This window comes from Pinus tabuliformis, chromosome J (genome assembly GCF_031772625.1).
Source record: "Pinus tabuliformis cultivar Carrire ecotype Pingquan chromosome J, CPIR1, whole genome shotgun sequence".
NCBI lineage: Eukaryota > Viridiplantae > Streptophyta > Pinopsida > Pinales > Pinaceae > Pinus > Pinus tabuliformis.
In genome coordinates, this window is record NC_142295.1 from 733,374,238 (window position 1) to 733,399,675 (window position 25,438).

The window sequence follows — 25,438 nt, forward strand, 5'->3', positions numbered from 1 at the left end:
ACCATCAAATTCGGGTGAGAGAGAAGGACATCCCGAAGACCACCTTTAGGTGTTACTGTGGACACTTTGAGTTTTTGGTGATTCCCTTTGGGCTAACCAACGCACCAACTACCTTCCATTCTTGCATGAACCATGTGTTTCGCAAGCAGTGCGCATATATGTCTTGGTGTTTTTTGATGATGTTATGATCTATATCAGGACCTAGGAGGAGCATTTGCAACATGTGGAGGAGGTACTGCGCATCCTAGAGGAGCAACAGTTGTATGCCAAGATGTCCAAATGTGAGTTTGGACTTACAGAGATGTTATACCTTGGACACATCATCAAAGAGGATGGGGTGCGAGTACATTAGGAGAAGATGCAGGCCATTCTGAATTAGCCCACACCCAGGAATGTGACGGAGTTGAGGGGATTCCTAGGTATTTGCACCTATTATAGGAATTTCGTGAGGGGATTGTCACAGGTGACAACACCTCTGACAGATTTGACGAAGAATGGGGCTTTTGTAGTTATTATGACCTAAGTAGTTATCAACACAACTCAAGTGTTCATTCAGTGTAAACACATGCAAGTTATCGACAATTCATGAATAGGACAACACACTTCATAATCCAAGTATTCAAGGCTGACAATATTGTGTGAGGAATTATAGATCCTATAGTAAAACACCATAATGCTATTGAGTGCATATTCCATTCCATCTCTTAGGCATATTAGCAAAATGAAAGAGGACATTACACACGGTTAACATATCAACCATAAAAATAATAATGGACAACACAATCCAAGCATTTATGTATTACTCAACATATGACATAAGATGCAAGTTCTAATCTCTACAAAAAAATTAATAACACTAGACATTCATATAGACATGGACATCTCAGGTTGTTGTCCACCATGGATACATAGAGATTTAATCATTCATTCATGAATCCTATAGAAGCATATATCAACTTGTATCACATTATGCATAACTCATCATTCATAAATTGAAGGTGCATAAACCATTATACTTATCTAAATGAGTTATATTCACATGCAACTAAAGGAGGGAATTCCACTCTCCAATCAACCATAAGCTAGCCACACTACAATCTCTCTTGCAGTTGACCACCCTCGAGTTAGATCTAAAATGAGAGGCGATGCTTGCACAAGGGATAATCTCACACCAGAGATGGAGCCCACTATTATGGTGGTTCATCAGCTCAATAACAAGCACTTAGTGGCCAACTCATTCCCGAACTTCACACAACTTTAGAGGCATCGACAAGGGCTCAATGGTTTAAAAAAATATACATAAGGTTCATGACCTAGGATCATATAGTACAGACTCAAGGTGAGCTCTAGCGCTACCACGTTAAGGTTTGTCGCTTCAAAATGCCTAGTAATTTTCCTCGAATGCATTATGTTCTCCAAAGAGAATAAGGTTACCCAAACAAATATAAAAGCATGATTGAACTAGCACAAGCGATAAGTAGTGTCAAAGCCCCCTCGTCCTCCATTGTGAGGATGTATATATTCTCAACGCCTATTTATATTTTTTGATAGAGAGAGAAAGCATTGCCTTATTCTTCTTTATATGTCTGTGAGAGTGTCCCTTTAGACCTCTTCTTTAATTGTCTCTTTGATTAACAAGAGGAAAAGGGGGAATGTGCATTGCCTACCTTTCCACTATCCCAATCCAATCGCATAATGCCTTTAAGTGGCTTCTCCAACTCAACTCAACCCCAATTGCATCACATTAAACCTGTCATAAAAATGGCTTTTCTCTGCTACAAACAACTACAAGATTAATTCAGCTAGATATGGGTCAGGGCATTTCAAACAAGTGAGCAAGAAAGCTTCCCTCAAAACAAGGATCTGTAAAGTTTTCCATTCTTTAGTCCTGTTAATTAATTAATTCTAATTAATAAGTTTCAGATATTTAATTGGAGGTTTGACCAGTCATGGCTCTCTCTCCATGTTGGTGTGGCAGTCACAATTATCATTACAAAATAGAAGGGGTAATGTGAGGGATGTTACAAACCCCACCCCCTAAAAGAACACAATCCTCGGTGTTCTATAATAGAGAATAGAAACAATAATTAAGCTTTATAACTTCAACTCTTTACATCGACAACATTTCTCTATGTCCTGAGCTATCATTCCATCCATGTTGTTCATTTTCCTTAATGGCTTCACATGGAACATATTCATCTCATTCCTTCCTAGGACACAGCCAATGCATTTATGATCCCAATGAGCATGCACATGACTCCTTTAAAATCAATTTACTTAGGTTTCCTCTTACTTGCTATCACACACCTTCCAAGTTCTAGTATCCCCTTTTATACCTCCCTAGTCCCTCGAGTGATATATTCCTTAGCAATGCTTCCTCGCACAGGGAGAGTCTTGATGGAGTATAATAGGCAAGGCATCTCTATGGTTTGCTCTAAAAACCCAACACATTTGTCATGACATATCTCATGGCGATACATGCATATAAAAGGGTTCTAGTGTCACAACAATGGCCTTGTCCCTAAGGTCTTCAGCTCCACTAGCTTCCATTGTACCACTTTGATATTACCATGTTAATACTGCTATGTTATTGCTTGTGATTAACATCATATATCTATGTTCGCTAGTTCAACAACTCACCATATCATAAGTATACAATTCTTACGAGATTAATCATAAAAATTAAATCAAATTATACCAAAATTTTCAACATAAAATTCTTTAAACTAATACTTATCTCTATGGTTACTCTTTGCTTCCTCTGGCTCCATAGGTAATAATTCCAACTCATAGTATTTACCTGACACGTCTGCTCATGCTAACATCCCAGTGAGTGTCTTTAATTGTTTGATAAGCACTAAGTGGTTTAATAGACAAGGCAAGTACTTGGTGGTGTAACAACCAAATAACAAGAGTTGAGTTGTTTAACAAACAAAGCAAGCATTCAATGGTCTATTTAATTGTTCAACAAGAACAAAGTGGTTTCACAGGCAAAGAAAGCACTTAGTGGTGTAACCGTCAAACTACAATCATTAAGTGGTTTAACAAACAAAGCAAGTGCTTTGTGTTGTGTTTAATTTTTTAGCGGGCAGTAAGTGGTTTCACAAACAAAAGAATCACTTAGTGGTGTAACAACCAAATGAGCACGGAGTGGTTTAAGAAATAAAGCAAGCACTTAGTGGTGTGTTTAATTATTTGGTAGGAACTAAGTGGTTTCATAGACAAAGTAAGCACTTAGTAATTTAATAGCCAAACTGCAAGAACTGAGTGGTTTAACAAACAAAGCAAGCACCCAGTGGTGTATTTAATTGTTTGGTAGGCACTAAGTGGTTTCACAGATAAAGTAATCACTTAATGGTGTAACAACCAAACTGCAAGCATTGAGTGGTTTAATGGACAAGTCAAGCACTCATTGTTGTGTATACTCCACAACTCCACACAATCCTCAATAAGTCTTATAGTCAAGGTATCAGTTACAATTTGATCCCACGAGGTAAACAAGTCTCACAGGGTTATGATGCCTGCACACCAGTCTTCCTTTTGAGCTTCTCGCTCCATCATTTCATGTGTGTCACAAAATTTAATTTCCATGAGATATGGGTAACACACAGTCAACACAAGTAAACGAGGGTGCTAATAGTTATGGTGGTACACTAAAAAATTTCAAACCAAAAGTTTTAACTACCCAACTTTGCTTCATTCAGAAGCTTGGTCTCATAAGCGTGAGATTGGTAGTCATGGTGTTTGACTCCTTTGCATGTGGTGTTATTTCATCATGGTGGCTTCTATCTCACACCCCATACCAACATTCTCCCTGCAATACGAGCTTCCAATCAACCAAACTGATATCAATGCTTAAGTATACAATCTTTTTATTACAAAATTTTCAATACATCTTGAAGTGATCTCATTATTATTGCACATATAACAATTCTATCAGTTTCTGATGAATATAAATGAAATTATTATAGAATTATATTTGTGCATCACGTTCATTCCAAGTATTTCACAATGCAATCAAACAGTTATTTGATTAGCCTAAAGATCCATATTAAGGGATACATATCTTTGAATTCACGAGTAGTTTTAGTTATCTATTTCATATGCATTACTTAGTCATAGCAATCTTTCACATTGAATTCTTCCTGCCTTAATCATACCCCTTCTTGAGCATCCATACAACACATACATTAATTTTGAAACAACAAATATCAAATCCAGTTAAAAGGAATTCTTACCCATTTCCTTTCCTTTACCCTAACTCACTGCTTTTCTTACTTACTTAGCTACCATTACAAGCATTTTTCAGCTAGAGCCTCTTGAAGGAGTCTAGCTTACTTGTAGCATACATGTTGTTGTAGCTTGTAGTAGTCCTTGAAATTATCTCAATTTCACATATTAGTCATTGTTATATCAATTCAGTTGTTTACAAGTTTCAATGAAACTTCATAAAGGCATTTACATTGGGTATCTAATTCATCTCTTATTCAATGCACCCAAACCTATGCATATTCATTTTGATAAGCATGTGTTGTACTTGCACACATTCCATGTTATTCATATGTTTCTAATTTTAAAGTCAACTTCTAGTTGCTATTGTTTTCTTTTATCCACACAACAAATGTCATAAACATAAGCATAAACACATTGATAATGGTAGTTAACAACAAGAAGTCATTCTTGAACACTTGCCCATTGGATCCTCAATGTGGTGTGGAATCCATCAGGTAACCTCATTGTATTACCCAAAATATTACAAGTACTAATTTTTATTTCAAACCATTCCTGCAGTCATCATATTTAAAAAAAAATAATCATCCTCTTGCTACGATGGTTCTTAACAACTTACTTGTCAAATGAAATGAATCATTATACCTTATCTCATTTTCTCATTTTTCACATATTCATGAAATATAAAACATGTATCAGCCAAACACAATTTCAGATAAGGGAACCTCCTTCTTTAGGCATTTTCACAACTATAACATTATTGTCTAATAGGTTCATATAATCCAATCATGCCATCTTTATTGATATTTTACCCTCATCTTCCCTCTAACACAATTTATCTCATGCACATAATTTAAATCAAAGCCTTGGACTTATAGTTGGGTTTTATTCAACTCCTCTACGTGAGCTTCTTTCCTCCCCTTTCCCACACCCAACAAACCAAACCAAGACAAAACGAATAAGGAAAGAAAAATGAAAAATTCCAAAACAACAACACATGACAAACAACACAGGGCATGACCATGCTCAAAGTCAACAAAACAAAAAACTTGTAGCCAACAACCACAAGCAAAGAATTTCAAAACATCCCCAACATGTCAATGGGTTTCCCTTCTCCCCAACCTTGTGAGGTTTGTCTCTGATCTTTTCAACATGACACCCTTCCATATCTTCAGAGGTTGGTCTATGTTGCAATAGCCCTTGCATGTAGGACAGGTTTTGTAGAAGCATTGTGTTTAGCTTTGCCTATTCTTCTAGTTTTCTAATGAGTCTTTCATTATCTGTTTTGAAACTCTTCAATTCATCTCTTGAGCTCCCAAGAATAATGACCCCATTAGGGTACCTTTCCTCTTCTTGTTTATGGTATTTTTACTATACTACTGTCCATTGCATGTTTATGAGGTCCATTGTGTTGTACTATACTCCTGTCCATTCCTCTATTTCTTGTTGCAATTTGTATCTTATTTTCCGAGTGTTTTTTTTTATGTAACGTCACACACACACAGTTATTACTTAAATTTGACATGAGTATGCTAATGCATTACCTAGTTTGTCAGTATTATGCATGTTGATCTGAAGTTGTTCACTTAAATGAAAATTTGTGTTAGTCACAAAAACTAAAAGGCATGTAAGCATAGTAGAAAAGTTTAAAATTCATATCAGTCATAAATCTAAAGAAATATTGCATATGCAATGACTAAAGTGTCACATTAAATTATGCCCAAGAGCCTTTTGAGGTTCAATGTTGAACCTAAACTCTAATTACTTCGTATCGAGGCTCTAAACTTTATCTTTCAAGGCCCATCTAGTCCAAGGGTTGTGTTAAATGTTTTGTCATTAATGCCAATGACAGTCCATGAATGCTCTTAATATTTGTCTAGTTAGCATCAGTTGGAAGCTTTGAAGGACAAGAATATCTAGAAGCCCGATAGTTATTGAACTTTTTGAGGATGAAGATCATTTGAGTTGCTCCTAAAATCATTACCATTGGATGCTCCTCATTGATCCGATTACAAAAATCTATGGCACGCTTTGAGACTCCTCGCAGTTTGAGAGGAATGTCTGATTGAAGCTTATGTCCCCATCTTGAGGTCAAAATCCCCAAAATATGATGATGTTGTAGCTCACTAGTGGTAAAAAAAAATCATTGAGGGCACAAGGGATTTTCATTAAAGAATTAACAAAAAGAATTGAGGCAAAAATAATTTGTGGTGGGTTTTTAAATTAAAGAAGGGATTTTGATCCAAATATTTTAAGTTTGAAATTTAGATTCCTGCCTATTTTTGTTGGTCAGATCCAAGTTTTGAGGGCTAGTTGGCCCCTCTATAAGCTCTGCTTTAATTAAAAATATGAATTTTGTTTCACCTCCTAAGTGTATAAATCATTCATGAATTTTATATAAGGCTAGGGGAAAATTGTTTTGTTTGAAGGAGGCTAAAGTCTGAGGTTCTCTGAGGGTATTTATAAGGCTATTCTATTGTTGGAGTCACAGTGTATTGGAGCACACCTTCTACAATTTTGTTTGGATCTAGGGCATCGTTTTTTATGAAAGATGACTCCTCTCCTAAGGACTAACCTTTGCATTAACCTGTGGCTAGTCTATGGAAGTTCTGTGCAAAATTTCAAACTATTTCTGAGGTAACCTTATGGCATGCACTGAGGTTATACTGCTTGGACCAAATACGTAGGTTCTAAATTCTTATTGCCAACTTGAACCAGAGAACTTTATGTGGAAATATTCGCACAAGTTTCTGTGCACCGGTTCGACAACTCTTTTTGGAAAATTTCGACCTTCCAAAAACTATCCCACACACATATAAAGATTGTTCAAGCATACATTTTGTGTCATTGTAGGTCAATTTGGATCATGTATGGACATTTACTAAAGTTTCATCTTGATATTATTTGGCATAAGGGAATTGTATTATTACATGAATAATCTATCGATGACTATTTGTGTCTCATTCTGGTTGAATGATCAAGTGTGATGCATTATCTGAAAGAAGGTGTTCCAAGTTATCCCATGTAACAAACCCTGGTTGATTTCCTATGTAAATAAAATAAGACTAAGGCAATGAGACATGTATTCCAAGCTGAATGTTGGGTAAAACATAATGATGGGGATCACTTGTGATTAATTTATGGCTATGGAAATTGGCAAAGGCATTAACAAAGGCAAAGTGGAAATAATTGGCATTTTATTCATGAAAATAAAGGAAAATAGGAGAAAAGGGATATGAAAGGTCATAGATTTGCATGAAAGGGAAATTGAAGGAAAAATGAAGGAAAATGAAGAAAATAGAGGCTTCAACAATAAGAAGGCTTATGAGGATTAGTTCACAACTTTTGTCAGTTGAGCTTTTGCTGGTTAACATTTTGTTAGTTTTAGCTTGGAGCTCTCTTTTATTCTCTCATTCTCTCATATCCTTGCACACTTGGAGAAATATTGGAGCATTTTGGCATACATTGGATTTGGAGAAAGAAAGCAAGGGGAAGCAAGGGAAAGCGGGAAAGCGGGAAAACTTGGGCTTCGAAAGCCCTGGTTTGATTTTGTTTGGTTTATCCTACGAGATCCCACATTCATGCTTGGAATATGGGATGGGGGTGATTGGTTAAATGAGAGATTTGGTTCGGCCCAATCTATAGTGGGGTGGTACGTGGAAGTCCATGACTTGGTTAGTATCTACATATGTTAATAAGAGCCATTCTTCTGTTGTGATTCATGTATATTTTTTGGATATATGTTGGCCATATTATGGTTGGGTTGCCATGGTTTATATGTTAGCTATTTTCAGGTTATATGTTGTTTATATGATGTGTATCTTCTATGGCTCTTGTCATGAAGTGTTTAGCTATTGATCGGTTGATGAATGTATGGACTAACAAATGTTATTGCAACAATGTGGAGAGGGAATAGGGCCTTCTCGGTGATTCTCAGATGTCTCTCAAGATTTTATGATCAGATATGCATTCATGACATGTAGCTTACATGTTTTCCATGTGTTTGACGAAATGTGTGTAATGTTCTAGGTAGTCTAGGTCAAGTTATAACTTCATATTTGTATGTTTAGCCTTGTTGTCATGTCATGAATGATTCTAAGAAGTTTAAGGAAGTTTTGGGCAGTGGTCTGGAGGCTGACCTGGAATTGAGGCTCAGATCTCGGGATCGCATCCTCTGAACTAGACAATTTGGGTCACAGCTACACCCAGGCAGGCTTGTGAGTGTGGTTGGAGGCCTTGTCATGCATGTGGTTGGGGGTTAAGTTGTGTGAAAGACAACCAAAACTAAGGGTTTGGTCACCTAGGGTGGTATTTTAGCCCCTGAGGAATGTTGTGAGATGTCAGTGAGTGGTCAGTTGTAGGCCCTACTTCCTTACCTAGAGCTAGGAGGTCAGGTCATGTCATAGTAACTATTCATCTCTGTTCACCTTGACAGGGTGATGAAATTGGGTGAATGTGGGAGGGGTGGTTATAAATTAGCATCAGAGTGGTTTCTATTATGTTTGGGTGATATATGATACGACGAAGTTGTCATGTCCCTTCCTAAAATAATTTTCTCTAAGAAGATTAATAATTTTGCACTTTTGTCTATTGTTAGGGACCCACATGTTTTTGGAGGAAATACTTAGGAGAAGGGAGGTCGATATCACTTGATTAGTGGAATATGGGGCCACCCCCTCATGAAATACACACATCCTTCGAGAGAAGTCGAATTTATTAAGTGAGGAGGTTGAAATGTCAGAGGGAGGGACCCACATGAGGAGACAAGGAAGAAATTATAAATAGGAGGAGGATGGTAGTTATAAGGGATTTTGACAATTTGATGTTTACTTTCACCTAGCACACTTAAGTTGTTCGGCTAAGTCTACAACTGAGAATCTCAAGCAAGTTTCTCATCCCTTGCTTCGGTGGACTTCGAGTGCTAGCCCAAGGAGGGAAGTCAATTTCTCTGTGAGCCTCTTCAGCATTAATTTCAAGTAATTCGTGGGGCTTCCATTGTAATTTCTAGGGCGTAGTTGAGGAGTATGATTTGCTTGGAGGGGATTGCATAAAGTGCGAGTGTTACTAAGTTCTCTAGGGGAGTTTTACATCACCATTTTTTGGTGATTTGGAGGGAGAGATCAACCAATTTAGGGAGGCTATTTTCTGTAGTGAAGAAACCATCTAGGCGACTACATGGGCCTGCGTAGGAGGCTTTCCTGGGCACACGTGGACATTAGGGAGGTGATCATTGGGGGAAAATTTGAGTTGGAGATTTTGGGAGATTTCTGGATGGGAAAATCCTTAGCAATTTGTAGTATTTTTCAGGGATGAAGCAGTGATTCACCAGATGGGCTAAAATTACTAGTTAATTGAGGAGCACGCTAAAATTGGGGTCAATTTCGGAGGTCGAAAGTAAGCCAAACCCTTTATGGGTTTTGGTGGTTTATTAGAGAGGAGTCCAGGGTTAATTTCCTAGAATTTTTTAAGCACCAGAAGGGGGCCAAATCAACCTTTTCTTACAGCTAGTAGTGTAGTTTCTAAAGGTCCAGCGCAGAATAATTGTGGGGGCAACTTCCTAGCAGTGGAGTAGTTGATTTCATCACTTGGGCCTTGCTATCTTGCCTTGAGAAATCCCAGGTGCATACATTTTGAGCTTCTATTGTACCCCATCTATTATAATAAAATGGCTCAGTTCTGCGCAATTTATGGTGCATTGATTGGTGTTTAATTTTGTGTATATTTTTCTATGCATGCTTTTTTTATCACTGCTAATTCTCCTTAGGGATATTACAATGGTATTAGGTCTCATAGTCTTGGCTTAACCTATGGGAGCATTTATTTGTCTATGACACCATAGGATAAGCAGAATGTCACTTATAGGAAGCAAACATATAGAAGCAAAGAAACACAGCTACAAATTACCCCTGATCCACTAACCGTTGAGCCGGAGGTTGACAGGACAAATATATGGGATAATGAGGGAGATAAGATGAGTAAAGAAGAGGAATTTGCTCAACATGTTTTGAAGGCCATCAATGATTTGGCTAGTGGCATTGATGAACTGGGGCAACAAAATGACAACAACAATAAAGGCAATGGGATTCATGGAGAAATTCATTTGTGTGAAGGCTCAAGTACTTCACACCACCATGCAGCAAATCCACCCAACGCAACTTTTGTTTCTAGCACACCACCCAGGTCAACCATCCCCATATTTCTAGCATCAGGTTCTAGAGGGTCACAGGGGCAGGAGGAGATTCCCATGGGGGACTATTTTGTGGAGTATCAGTCCTATGTGCCTGATTTTAGAGAGGCCATCAACTTCAAGAGCTTATGTCAGCTTAAGGGAAATAATAGGAATATGGGACAGAGTGGAGGAGGCTACACACATGAAACTGATTTATAGTGCATGATTGGGAGGTTATTCCTCCTAACTTTTGATGACTCACCTAAGAGCTCAACCAACGCATGGGTTAAGAAGATAGATGTATACTTCCATCTCAACCAGATGACAAAGGTGGAGGCAATCAAAATTTCCACACTGCACTTAGAAGGGGAAGCCCATGATTGGTGTTTCCATGGGTTGACCACGATGAGACATGCGGGGAGTTACGACTTATGAGGATTTCACTCAGAGGGTATTGGAGCATTTTGAGAGGAGAGACCCGGAGGAACACTTTGGAGAGCTTACACAACTCAAGCATACTCATATTGTTGAGGCCTATATATTTGAGTTTCTGAGAGTGTTAGTGATGGTGCCAGAAATATCGGAGGCTAGAAGGGTCTTCGTGTTTTTTATGGGGCTAGTAGAGTTGTTGAGGGGCATGGTGAGGTCCAACAGGCCTACCACTTTGCAGGATGCAATTGGTAGAGCCTGTGACTTGCAGAATGCCTTACCTAGAATCAAAACACAAATACCCCCTAGACTCGTGTTTTAACAGAGGGGGAGAGACACTAGGGCCCCACCACAAATAGACACCCAGGGGCGTGGAAATTTGGTTGATGAGGCTAGGAGGGAGCTCCGTCGGGGGAAGTTGTGCTTCAATTTCTAGGAGTCGTGGGCACTAGGGCAAGGCCCACTTCATAGAGGTTTTTTCTGACAGTGAGCTAGAGGATGAAGTGGAGAAGGAGATAGAGGTTGGAGATGATGGTCCACCTATGGCAGGAGGAGGAGGTAGAGACCCACCACCCCCACTAGATGGAGTCCCTTTATTGCCAGTAGCAGGAGTCATCGCTTCACTTCGGGGAGTGAAAGGTACCTCACTTTGAGGATCGGGGGCACGGTTTAGGGGCAACATGTTTCAGAACTAGTGGACAGTGGGGCTACTCACAATTTGTTAGATTCCTAGATGGTGTAAAGGAGGGGAATCCACACGGATTCCTTTGAGGGGTTCTTGTTTTTATTACCGGGAGACCATATCATGCAGTGCACTAAATACGTCCTCAGGATGACGGTAGTGATGGGGAACTACTCTATCACGAACCACTTCTTTGTGGTTGATGTTCCCAACACCAACGTAGTGCTTATTGTGCAGTGTTTGTACTCACTTGTGCATGTTACTAATGAATAGAAAAAGCTGGAGATGGAGTTCATGGGGCCCGACGGGAATATGGTCTTATTAAGAGGCATGCACTCATACCCTCCACAAACAGTGTTAGCACACAAGATGGGATCTAATTTGAGACATGACGATATAGAGTGGGCAATGGAGCTGAGGATGTCTTATGCAGGGAGTAAGCCCCAACTGCCACACCTAGATGTACAGGCTATTTTAGACAGGTACTCAATAGTGTTAGGGGACATTCTGCGAGGGTGACCACCTAACAAGGGGTTTTAGCAGATGATTGAGCTCGAACCAGGGGTGTAGGAAGTGATTACAACCCCATACCGACATCCCAAAGCTTATATAGATGAGATCGAGAGGGTTATTCATGAGTTGTTGGCATTAGGGCATATCATGTAACATCCTCCTCCCAGATCTACCTAAGTAACTAACCAATCGGGGTAAACATGCGACAAGATGCTACTATGATGGGATTCGACCTCCTAGGTAACCTTAAGGAAGTGGAATCAATGGAATTATAACACACAGACATCCAACACTAGTCTCAAGACCCACAGGAACCAAACATGCACTTTAGACAGCTTGCCCCTAGGTCCTATTGAAGTTTTGGCCAACCTAGTCCAGAGTAACGCTCCCTAGACACAACCCAGGCGAGTTATAACGCTCTCTAGCCACTAGTCAAATGCATTATTCTCTAGGATAATGCTCTGTTTGGTCAACATTTAGGGATTTGAGCCACCTTTTCAAGCCCAAAACCCAAAACACTGCCCATAATTGGATGATAACTTAAAACCGGTAAAATTACAGGTAAACAATGATGTCAAAGTAATGAAATGAACAAGACCATATCCAGACCCATACTATCCATGCTAGGAATTTCGTCAAACATATCATCAACATGTAATCTACAGGTTTAAACAACAAAATTAAGTGTAGGGATCTCATACTTATTTGAGCATCGTCATGAACCATTGTTTCCTCATGTCATTTGCTCCCTTATCATTCATTAGGACACAGATACATTATCCATTCATAAACAAGTAGAAACATGTTGAGATCCATACATAGTTGCGACCACAACATATACATATAACCATCATAATAGGAACATAAATACCATAAATATATCAGCCATCAAAATCCATACATACATAAGAACATTTGCACATGAATATCAAGGGAATGAATTTCTCATTAATAAATGTAATGAACCAACCAGAGATGGGAATACCATGTTCCACCTCGACATTAGATTGGTTGAGCCAAGTCTCTCTTCAACCAATCATCCCCGTGCCATATTCCAAGCATGAATGTGAGTCTCATACAACACATCAAAAAACACTAATCAATGTGGATTCCACCAGAGTTCTTCACCTATACTGTGAAGAATTTGAGTGCCTGCTAGTCTCTCAGGCTTTACTGTGCATCCATAGTCTGATCCATGGATCACTAGGCCCTACACCGAGGCATACTCTCCAGGATTTACCGTGCATTCCATCTAAGAACCACTAGGCCCAACGGAGAGGAAATCAACCTCTTGGCTTTATTATATATCCCTCCATTCATCAACAAGGATTCCTAGGCCCGCCAAGGCACACAATCTAGCTTTACCACAACCCATAGTCTGGTTCAGGGGTTACTAGGTGAGTGGATTCATGATCCTCAGTCTAGTTCATGGACCACTACACCATGTGTTTGTCAATTTGGAGATCCACCCGACTCGGCTTTGAATCCAATTCGGCCATCACACGTAAATCAAATGAGAGAACCCATCTCATCAAAGCTATCTGGAAATGGCAAGGCTAAGCTAAAAATGTTGTCACACCTAGAAAAAACCATGCCATGGTAGAAAAGAAACACTTGCAATCCCATGCATGTCAAATCTTACAAAGAAAATACACATGCAAGTCGATACTTGCAATGAAGCCCGTTGTAGCTGCTTGATCCTGCTTTTCCCTCCTTGATCTTTGCCTCCTCTGGCCTTCTTTTCCTTTCTTTATCCTATGCCAAAGTGCTCCAAGAAAACTCAAGTGTCCAAGAGTATGAGAGAGAGAGAGAATAACGAGAGAGAACAATGAGAGTGCTCCAACACTGAATTGGCAAAAAGTTACCAACTGATCCTCAGAAGCCTTTTATGAATGAGGCCTCTATTTTCTTCATTTTCCATTATTTTCCTTCATTTTCCTCCTTACATGCAACTTGTGACCTTTCACCTCCCTTTTCTCCTAATTTCCATTATTTTAATAAATAATTGTGCCAAAATGGCATTTTGACTTTCCAAAGCCTTAGCCACTGCCTTTGCCAATTTCCTTAGCCATAAACAACCAAATGAACACATAATAGGATGTATTGCCTAACATTAAGCTTGGAATAAGTGTCCCATCAACTGTGGTTATTGTTTTTAACTTTTATTACATGGAATTTTTACCAGGGCTGTTACAAAACCCTCCCCCTTGGGGGACACCGTACTCGGTGTTCAATCACACATATACCTCAACAACCTGCTGAAAAAGACATACTGCTTATGGAGATTTATAACACAGTTCGTTGCAGTATTTACAATGAAAGAACTACTCAAGGCAAACATCATGACAACATGACAACATACCACATAGTGGAGCTTTACAACATAACTCATTATAGTATTTACAATGATCATCCTGTTGAATGCCATCCATATGACATCACAACATCATGATAACATAACCACATGATAACATAATCATAATAACATGACACACATACCACATAGTGGAGCTTTATAACATGGCTCATGGCAATATTTACATCCATATACATGTCTACATATAACAACATTACCAAAACATATGCCAAATCATATACCAAAGCATATATCAAAACATATATCAAAACATATACTAAACACCATATCTAAGCATATATTAAAATGTTATATAACATATAGCAAACCATCATAAATCACATATCAACCACCATAAAGCACATACCGAATCACCATAAAGCAAATACCAAACCACCATAAAGGATATACCAAATCACCATAAAGCAAATACCAAGCCACCATAAAGAAAATATCAAACCACCATAAAGCATATACCACACCAACATATCAAAGCTGCTTTGCCTCACCGACAAACAAGGAAGGATACATTGCCTACATCTGATCCACCATCTCCCATGTAGCTTCATCGGGCCGAGAGTGCTTCCATTGCACTTTAACTTGCTCGATTGTTCGGTTCCAGAGCATGAGCATATTTTTCTGCAATATACACTGAGGCTCTGACTGGAATTCTCCATCTGGTTCCAACTGCAATACAGACAAGTCAATCACATTATCAACATCCTTAACATACTTCTCAAGAAAAGATTCATGGAATGCATCGTGGACTTTCATTGTCAGAGGCAGTGCTAGTCGATAGGCTACTGGCCCAATCCTCTCAATGACACTGAAGGGTCCACAAAATCGTGGTGCCAGCTTGGCACATGAACTAATTTGCAAGGAGCTCTTCTTCAGTTTGATGTGCAAGTAAACCTGTTCCCCAACCTGGAACTCCTTGAACAACCTGTTCCTATCTGCATAACTCTTCTGCCTATCATATGTTGCCTTTAGATTCTTCTTGATTACCTGCATTTCTTGTTCCATGTCTGCCAACATATCTGGTCCAATCAATACCCTGCTAACTGGATCACTCCAACTAATGGGAGTGTTACAACTCCACCCATACAATGCCTCAAAAGGACTCATCCTCAATGACTCCTGATAACCATTGTTGTATGTGAACTCTACCAAAGGGAGATACTCTTCCCATTTCTGTTGTTGATGCATCACATACATCCTCAACATGTCCTCCAATATCTTGTTGACCCTCTCTATTTTTCCATTTATCTGTGGATGATAAGTTGTGATGAAGGCCAACTTTGTGCCCAAACCTGCAAATAACTCCTTCCAAAACTTGGAAGTGACCTTCACATCCCGATCTAATGCAATATTCTTAAGAACACCGTGCAGTCTAACCACATCTCTGATGAATACTTGTGCCACACCACTAGGTGAGAACGTAGAATTCATCGGAATTAAGTGTACAACCTTTGTTAACATGTCTACAATTACCCCAATGGAATCATGTTGTTTCACTGTCTTCGGTAACCCTGTGATGAAATCCATGGAAATGACCTCCCATTTCCACTATGGAATTACGATCGGCTATAGAAGTCCACCTGGATGTTTACATTCTGCTTTAACTCACTAAAAATTGAAACACCTTGCCACAAACTCTGCTACATCCCTCTTCAAATTCGGCCAATGGTAATATATCTTCACTATTGTCAGGGTCTTCTGATAACCTGGGTGACCTGAATACGATTTGGCATGAAACTCCCTCAAGATCACCTTCTTGAGCTCACTTTTATCCGATACATATATCTTGTCTTGGAAGTTGACCAATCCATCCGCTATAAGACAATAGTCCATGCCCTGTGCACCTACACCTATACCTGTGCCTATACATGTACCAACATCCTACTGCAACCTACACACAATCTCCGTATACCTGACATCTCATTGACCTACTTGCAAGATCCTATCGTGTAAGTCTGTCCCATAGGAGCTCATAGCTTCCAAGTGATGTACTTGTACCCCTCCACTTAAAGCATATGTGAATCTATTCTCTTTCCCTTGATGTACCTTATCTCAAAGTCAAACTCGTTGATCATGGCCAACCATCTAGCCTGGATGACGTTCAGATTCAATTGGTCAAACAAATACCTCAACCCAATGTGATCACTCATAAGTAGCAACCTCCTGCCAAGAAGATAGTGTCTCCATATCTTTAATGCATGTATAATCGTTGCTAGCTCAAGATCATGTGTCGAGTAGTTCCGCTCGTGCTCATTTAGTTTCTGGGACTCATAACATACCACTTGTCCATCTTGCATAAGAACTCCATCAAGCCCTCTCTTGCAAGCATCTGTGCATACCAAAAACTCTTGTCCCAGATCTGCAATTTGTAATGTTGTTGCATGTGTCAACAACTGCTTAAGCTGCTCAAAGCTAGCTTCACACTCCTATGTCCATTCGAACTTCTTACCTTTCCTTCGCAATGATTTGATGCGATAAGCAATTTGTGATAAGTTCTCGATGAACCTCCTATAATAGCCTGCCAAACCCATGAAGGATCTCACCTCATCCACATTCTTAGGAGCTACCCACTCCATGATGGCTCTTAGCTTCTTGTGATCTACTGTAATGCCTTCCTTGGAGACAACATGTCACAAGTAGTGTACCTCACTATGAAAGAAACTACAGTTGCTGAGATTAGCATACAACTGATGCTCTCTCAACAACATCAACATTGATGCTAGATGTTCGACATGCTTTTATTTTTAGAATATACCAATATATCATCAATGAACACAATAACAAACTTATCCAAATATGGATGCAACACACTATTCATCAAACACATGAATGTATTTGGAGCATTAGTTAAGACAAATGGAACAACAACAAACTCATAATGCCCATACCTGGTCTTGAATGTAGTCTTGCAAATGTCCTCCTATTTGATGCGTACTTGATGGTATCCTGATCTCAAGTCAATCTTTGAGAACATCGCTGCTCCCTTCAGCTAATCAAACAAGTCATCAATCCTTGACAAAGGGTACATGTTCTTGATATTCACTTTGTTTAACTGCATGTAATCAATGCATAATATGAGGGCACCATCTTTCTTCCTCACAAACAAGACCGGTGCGCCCCATGGTGATACAATTGGCCTAATATATCCCTTGTACAACATTCCCATTTAACTGCAACTTTAACTCAACCAACTCAGGTGTGCTCATCCTATAAGGTGCTTTCGATGTTGGAGCTGCCCTAGGAACTAACTCAATAGAAAATTCTACCTCCCTGTGAGGTGGAAACTCTGTAATGTCCTAAGGAAATACATGCTAAAACTACTGCAAAACTGGGTACCTTCTCAACACATATGCATCCTCAACCTCCTTACCTTATCACTAGAAATGTGTACTACAAATAGCTTGTACCCCTTCCCGCGGCTACACTTTTCTATCATAGCTGTCATCATCCTAACTGATGTGGCCTTCTTCTTACCCTGTAAGACTCTTGGTTCTCCATTTTCATCAACATACTCAATAGCTTTGTCATAGCAGTATCCCTTGGTTCTACGAAGATACAACCAATCCATGTCCAACAACATACTATATAATCCCAACAGTAATACATTCAAATGTGTTGCAGTAGGCATACCATTTGAGTCAAATGCATAAATTTTTACCCAATGACGAACTCGCTTCTTTGTACTTGTAGCTAACTGCACTAACCAAGACTTTGCATGCAATTCCTTACTCAAACTACACTTATCCACCAAGTTAGGAATAACATAACTTAATTAGATCCAGATTCAATCAAAATAGAAATATCTTGATCACAAAGCTTACCATCCATCTCAATGATAAATGCCTAATGTTCAGCCTGCTTGTTGTCCACTGCTGCATAGATACGTAGAATAAGATGACAAAGCCTCCTGTGCATTCTATATCTTAGGCCTTCCACCCTGATGTTGCAGACAATCTCTCCTAAGGTGTTCCTCACCACATGTCCAACACTCCAACCGAGCAGTGCCCTCACCTCTATGTTGTTGTTGTTGTTTTGACCCATGTCCCTGTCTAGCTGCATTAAACTTCTTTTGTGGTGCCATATTTTCTTTCCCATCTGCATGTTGAGGCCTTGTTCTCATAGGCTGCCATTTACCTCTACCCTTGTCTTTTCCCTTCCATCCTTGCTGAGATTTGTTCTTACACTTTAATTGTTCATAGCAATTCTTTAATTTCCCAATGACTTCCTCAGGTGATAAAGGCTCATCATACTCAAACCGATCTCTAAATACTAAAGGCAAACCACTGACAAACCTCTGAACTTTAGCCTTCTCATCAGTAAGATACGATACATACCTCAATAGATCCAGAAACTTGGTTGTATACTCTTCATCTTTCATTGATCCCATCTTTATCTCATAGAATTATTTTGCCTTACTTTCATAACACCTCTCTCACAAGTACTTCTTCCCTAAAATCCTCTTGAACTCCTGCCAACTCAAGTTATTTGTCCTAATGTCTCTAACTCACTTAACATCTTCCCAGGAGATGTCTGCTTTACCTTTCAAAGTGAAAATAGCTATCCTGGCATTCATGTTATCTGTATACTCATGCAACTCAAATAATTTTTTCGTTCCAAGTATCCAAGCCTCTACATCTTCTGGCTTCTTCACATCTCCATCAAAAATAGGTGGTTTTGCTTTCTTGAATTCATCTGGAAAGTATCCCCTATCATTCCTCCTATAAGGCTAATAGAGATGATGGGCATGATGTCTATCAGAACCAGAACTAGAATAGTATTTGTGATCATCACCCCTCCTATCCGGAGTATCCAACAACCTACCATCTCTCATTGTATTGGATTTATCTGAGTTGTGTCTACCAGGAGAGCTGTTGCCATATGCCCTATTAGTTCCATACTCCTGTCCATGGCTCATCTGAAGCGACCCTTGTCACTACAAGTCTGACAAACTTTGAATAAGTATAGCATTAACCTCCATTTGTTTCCCTTGTGCCTATATGACCTGATAATTATCCGCCTTGCAACTCCTTATCTCTTCCTTCAAACTTCTCAGTGTAACTGCTAAATCAGAAGAGTTCCCGACACCATACTGATCTTCGGATTCATAGGGAGAGTCTTTGTAGTCAACCATCTTGTTATCCATTTGATATTTCTTCCTACAATGCATAATATGTCAGATAAACCAAATCACAATAAACTGACGTAGCTTAGTATAGCTCGGGGAGTATACCTTGTCTGCAAGATCGCCAAATGAGGATGATACATGTATAACATAATTATAACAACATATAGACATATAACAAGTAAGTGCATCAATTCATAAACAACATTCTAGCTAGGATCCAGTCATCAATGCAAGGCCATATCAACAATGCATGCTATGACCTCATGCATGACAACAACCATTACTCCATTGTACACATTGCCACATGCAACCAAAAACATGCATAAGAAATGCCTAATCAACTACACATACACATAAACACATGTAGTCGAACATAAGCGATCAATTCTTGTAATCAACCTACAAGACTGATACATGTAATCAAAACATACAAGAATGTAACCTAACATACAAGGATGTAAGTAGGTGACATAAAATCAACATGTAAGCGACATATAATCCATATGCAACCAGTCACATACTCATGACAAATACACTTCACAAAATCAATATCAAATTCTCGATGATAACCATACTACAACCATAGTCAAGCATTAAGAAAATGCAACAAGCACATGGTATGCAAGTGTAAGAGATGTACATGCAACTAACATGCATGCATTATCAATACACCGCCCATCTAGTCTGAGAGTTGAACCATGCTATGATACCACTCTGTAACACCCTCTTCCCACATCTACCCAAGTAGCTAGCCAATCGGGGTAAACATGCGACAAGAGGCTACTATGATGGGATTCGATCCCCTAGGTGACCTTAAGGAAGTGGAATTGATGGAATTATAACACACAAACATCGAACACGAGTCTTAGGACCCACAGGAACCAAGCAGGCGCTTTAGACAACTTGCCCTTGGGTCCTACTGAAGTTTTGACCAACCTAGGCAAGAGTAACGGTCCCAAGACACAACCCAAGTGAGTTATAATGCTCTCCAACCCTTATCCAAATGTGTTAGCCCCTAGGCTAACGCTCTGCTTGGTTAGCGTTCCAGGATTTGAGTCACCTTTTCAAGGTCACAACCCAAAACACTGCCCATAATTGGATGATAACTCAAAATCGGTAAAAGTACAGAAAAACAATGATGCCAAAGCAATGAACTGAACAAGACCATATCTAGACCCCTGCTAGCCATGCTAGGCATTTCATCAAACATATCATCAACATGTAATCTACAGGTGTAAACAACATAATTAAGTGTAGGGATCTCATACTTATCTAAGAATCACCATGAACAATTGTTTCCTCATGTTATTCATTGCCTTATCATTCATTAGGATACAAACACATTATCCATTCATAAACAAGTAAAAACATGTTGATATCCATACGTAGTTGTTGCCACAACATATACATATAACCAACATAATAGGAACAAAAATGCCATAAACATATCAACCATCAAAATACATATATACCTCAGTACATTTGCACTTGAAAATCAAGGGAATGAATTTCTCATTAATAAATGTAGTGAACCAACAGAGATGGGACTACCACGTTCCACCCAACCATAGATTTGATGAGCCAAGTCTCTCTTCAGCCAATCACCCCTGTGCCATATTCCAAGCATGAATGTGGGACTCGTAGAACACATAAAAAAACAACAATCAATGTGGATGCCACCAGAGTTCTCTTCCTACACCATGAGGAATTTGAGTGCCTCATAGTCTCTCAAGATTTAGCATGAATTCAAAGTCCAATCTAGGGATCACTTGGCCCTACACTAAGACATACTCTCCAAGCTTTATTGTGCATTCAATCCTAGAACCACTAGGCCCAACGGAGAGATAATCCACCTCTTGGCTTTACCATATATCCCGCCATTCACCGAAAAGGATTCCTAGGCCCACCTAGGCACACATTCAGGACTTACTGCAACCCACATTCTGGTTCAGGGGTTAGTAGGCCAGTGGCTTCACAATCCTCAGTCTGGTTCATGGACCACTACACCATGTGTTTGTCAATTTGGAGATCCACCCCACTCAACTTCGAATCCAATCTGGCCATCCCACATAAATCGAATGAGAAAACCCATCTCATTAAAGCTTTCAGGAAATGGCAAGGCTAGGCTGAAAATACTGTCACACCTAGCAAAACCCATGCCATGGTAGAAAAGAAACACATGCAATCCCATGCATGCTAAATCTTGCAAGGAAACTGCACTTGCAAGTTGATAGCTGCAATGAAGTCTATTGTAGCTGCTTGATCCTTGCTTTGCCTACTTGATCTTTGCCTACTTTTCCTTTCTTGCTCCAGTTCCAAAATGCTCCAAGAAAACTCTAAGTGTCCAAGAGTATGAGAGAGAGAGAGAATAATGAGAGTGCTTCAACACTGAACTAGTAAAATGTTAACAACTGATCCTCATAAGCCTTTTTATGAATGAGGCCTCTATTTTCTTCATTTTCCATTATTTTCCTTCATTTTCCTCCTCACATGCAACCTGTAACCTTTCACCTCCTTTTTCTCTTAATCTCCATTATTTTAATAAATAATTATGCCAAAATTCCATTTTTCCTTTCGAAAGCCTTAGCCATTGCCTTTTCCAATTTCCTTATCCATAAACAACCAAATGAACACACACTAGGATGTCTTGCCCAACATTCAACTTGGAATAAGTGTCCCATCAACCATGGTTATTGTTTTTAACCTTTATTACATGGAATTTTTACCAGGGCTGTTACAGGACCCTCCCCCTTGGGGGACATCGTCCTTGGTTTTCAATCACACATATACCTCAGCAACATGCTGAAAAAGACATACTGCTCATGGAGCTTTATAACACAACTCATTACAGTATTTACAATGAAAGACCTGCTCAAGACAAACATCACTGCAACATGACAACATACCGCATAGTGGAGCTTTATAACACAACTCATTATGATATTTACAATGATCGTCCTATTGAAAGCCAATCCATATGACATCACAACATCATGATAACATAGTAACGTGACAACATAATCATAATAACATGACAACCATACTGCATAGTGGAGCTTTATAACATAGCTCATGGCGGTATTTACATCCATATACATGTGTACATATAGCAATATTATCAAAACATATGCCAAATCATACCAAAGCATATATCAAAACATATATTAAGACATGTACTAAAAACCATATCTAAGAATATATTAAAACATTATATAACATATAGCAAACCATCATAAAGCATATATCAACCACCATAAAGCACATACTGAATCACCATAAAGAAAATACCAAACCACCATAAAGCATATATTGAATCATCATAAAGCAAATACCAAACCACCATAAAGCATATACCACACCACCATATCAAAGTTGCTTTGCCTCAACCAACAAACAAGGAAGGATACATAGACTACATGTGATCCACCGTCTCCCATGTAGCTTCACCGTGTCCAAAGTGCTTCCATTATACTTTAACTTGCTCGATTTCTCGGTTCCGAAGCATGAGCACCTTTTTCTGCAATATATGTTGAAGCTCTAGATGGAATTCTCCATATGGTTCCACCTGCAATACAGACTAGTCAATCACATGATGAACATCCTTAACATACTTCTTAAGCAAAGACACATGGAAAGCATCATGTACTTTCACTATCGGAGGCAATGCAAGTTGATAGGTTATTGGCCCAATCCTCTCAATGATACTAAAGGGTCCACAAAACCATGGTGCTAACTTGGCACATGATCCCCGAATCGATGAGTTGATGGATGAGCTTAGAGGAGCTAAGTACCTCTCTATGATAGACCTTTGTTCGGGGTATCACCAGATTAGGGTGCGGGAGGAGGACATCCCCAAGACATCATTTCATTGCCATTATGGGAATCTTGAGTTTTTAGTGACGCCCTTGGGCTAATCAACACGACAACCACATTCAAGTCCTACATGAACCATGTATTCCGTGGGCAACTAAAGCGTTGTGTCCTTGTCTTCTTCAATGACATATTGATCTATAACAAGACATGGTAGGAGCACTTGCAACATCTGGAGGATGTGATCAAGATCTTGGAGGGGTCGTAGTTCTATGCTAAGTTGTCCAAGTGTGATATTTGGGTTAACAAATATGCTCTATTTGGGGCACATCATTAGAGAGGATGGTGTGAGGGTGCATGTTGTAACACCCTCCTCCCACATCCACTCAAGTAACCATGCTAACTGGGGTAAACATGAGACGAGAGAGTACTATGATCATATTCAAACTCCTAGGTGACCTTAAGGAAGTGGAATTGATGAAGCATCATATACAATCATCCATTACCATCAGCAGAACCCTCATGAGACAAGCCACTCAGACAGCTTGTGCTTGGGTCACATTGTTGTTCTAGACAATTTAAGGCTCAGTCGCTCTCATGCTATGGGCAAGGGAGCGACCATAGACCTAAAGTCGCTCTCATAGGCCTGCATGCCAATGACTATGGATGAAACTCGCCAATTCTATGCCAACAACTCCAAGATTTGAGCCACTTTTTGAAGCTCAGAGCCCAGTCCACTACCCATAATGGAATGAAAGCTCAAAATTAAGTAAAGTACAGGGAAACAATGATGCAAAAGTAAATAGTTGATCAAGGCCTTAACTAGACCCCTACTAGCTGTTGGTGTCATCCTAAGACCCTTTTTCCTTCCCAGTTTCACATCATTTATCCATACATTTTCATCATTTATCCCTCAAAATCCTTGAATATTGATTATTAATTGTTCTATAGTTATTAAATTGCATAAGAATTAATTTAGGGGGTTTATGTTCCAGAATTAGAGGTTTTTGATGACTTGACTATAGGAAGTACCCACAACCTGTAATGAGTTTACCGTTTGACATGTGGCGCAGCGGATGAGCGAGAAAGAAAAGCATGGGCGAAAAGTGGAATGTCCAAGGATGGACAAACACCTATCTTCCATCCAAATCGAGCCTCCTATGCATGCGGTCAACTTCAGTCAAAGCAGGGTACTCTGGCGCATAAAAGCAGCAACAGCATTGTTCTATTTTCATTTTGATTTTTGTTCTTTTTGAAACTTATGGTATGGAAACATTTTGCAAAAAGCTATGTAAAAACGCGGCAACAACACTATGTACATTCACTGCATCGATGACATGGCTGTATGTACGCATGTGTAAATACAATTAGTTCAATGTTTTGAAGGTTAATTAATCAGTTGTTGAAACATTTGCTCAGAACAGAGTTTAGTTAATACACAGAACCGTTTACAGTCCCAACGTGTGTTCACTCTTTTGCATTGGTTGATTGCTGAACGGTGGTAGTCAGTATACCCTTAGGCGCGGACGGGCCCTGCGTCCTTTGTTTGGTATACTGCTCTTCGTTTTGTTACATTTCATTTCAGTTTCTATATATATATGTTTGCACATCGTTGTATTAATTTCAATCTATATGCTTACACAACGTTGTATTGGTTTCGATTTATGTATCACACAGGTTGCATCATAGTTTCGATTTACATAACTGTTGGTTCACATAGCATATACGCTGCAGTCATATGAGCTTTCGATTCCTTTATGTTTTGAGTTTCATTACATGTATATGGTGTGCGCATCCGAAGGGTTTATTGTTATGTTGAATGGTCAGCACTAGGATCTGGAACGAGAATCTTGTAAGGGATTTGGTCCTTGTGTGATTTACAGAAGCATGCTCATAAACTCTGCCTCATTTCACAGTCTATTCATGTTCTTTTTATATAGTTTCATAGTGTAAATATCTTGCATGATGTGTGTGTTTACTAAGCAAAGGTTTTCTGAGTGATACCTCTATAAGGGGGTTAGAATCATTGCCACAATCATACACAGTCTTTAGATTCACAGTTTGCTTTGATAGATGCATTTCATAACCAGCATTGTAGTCAAGTAC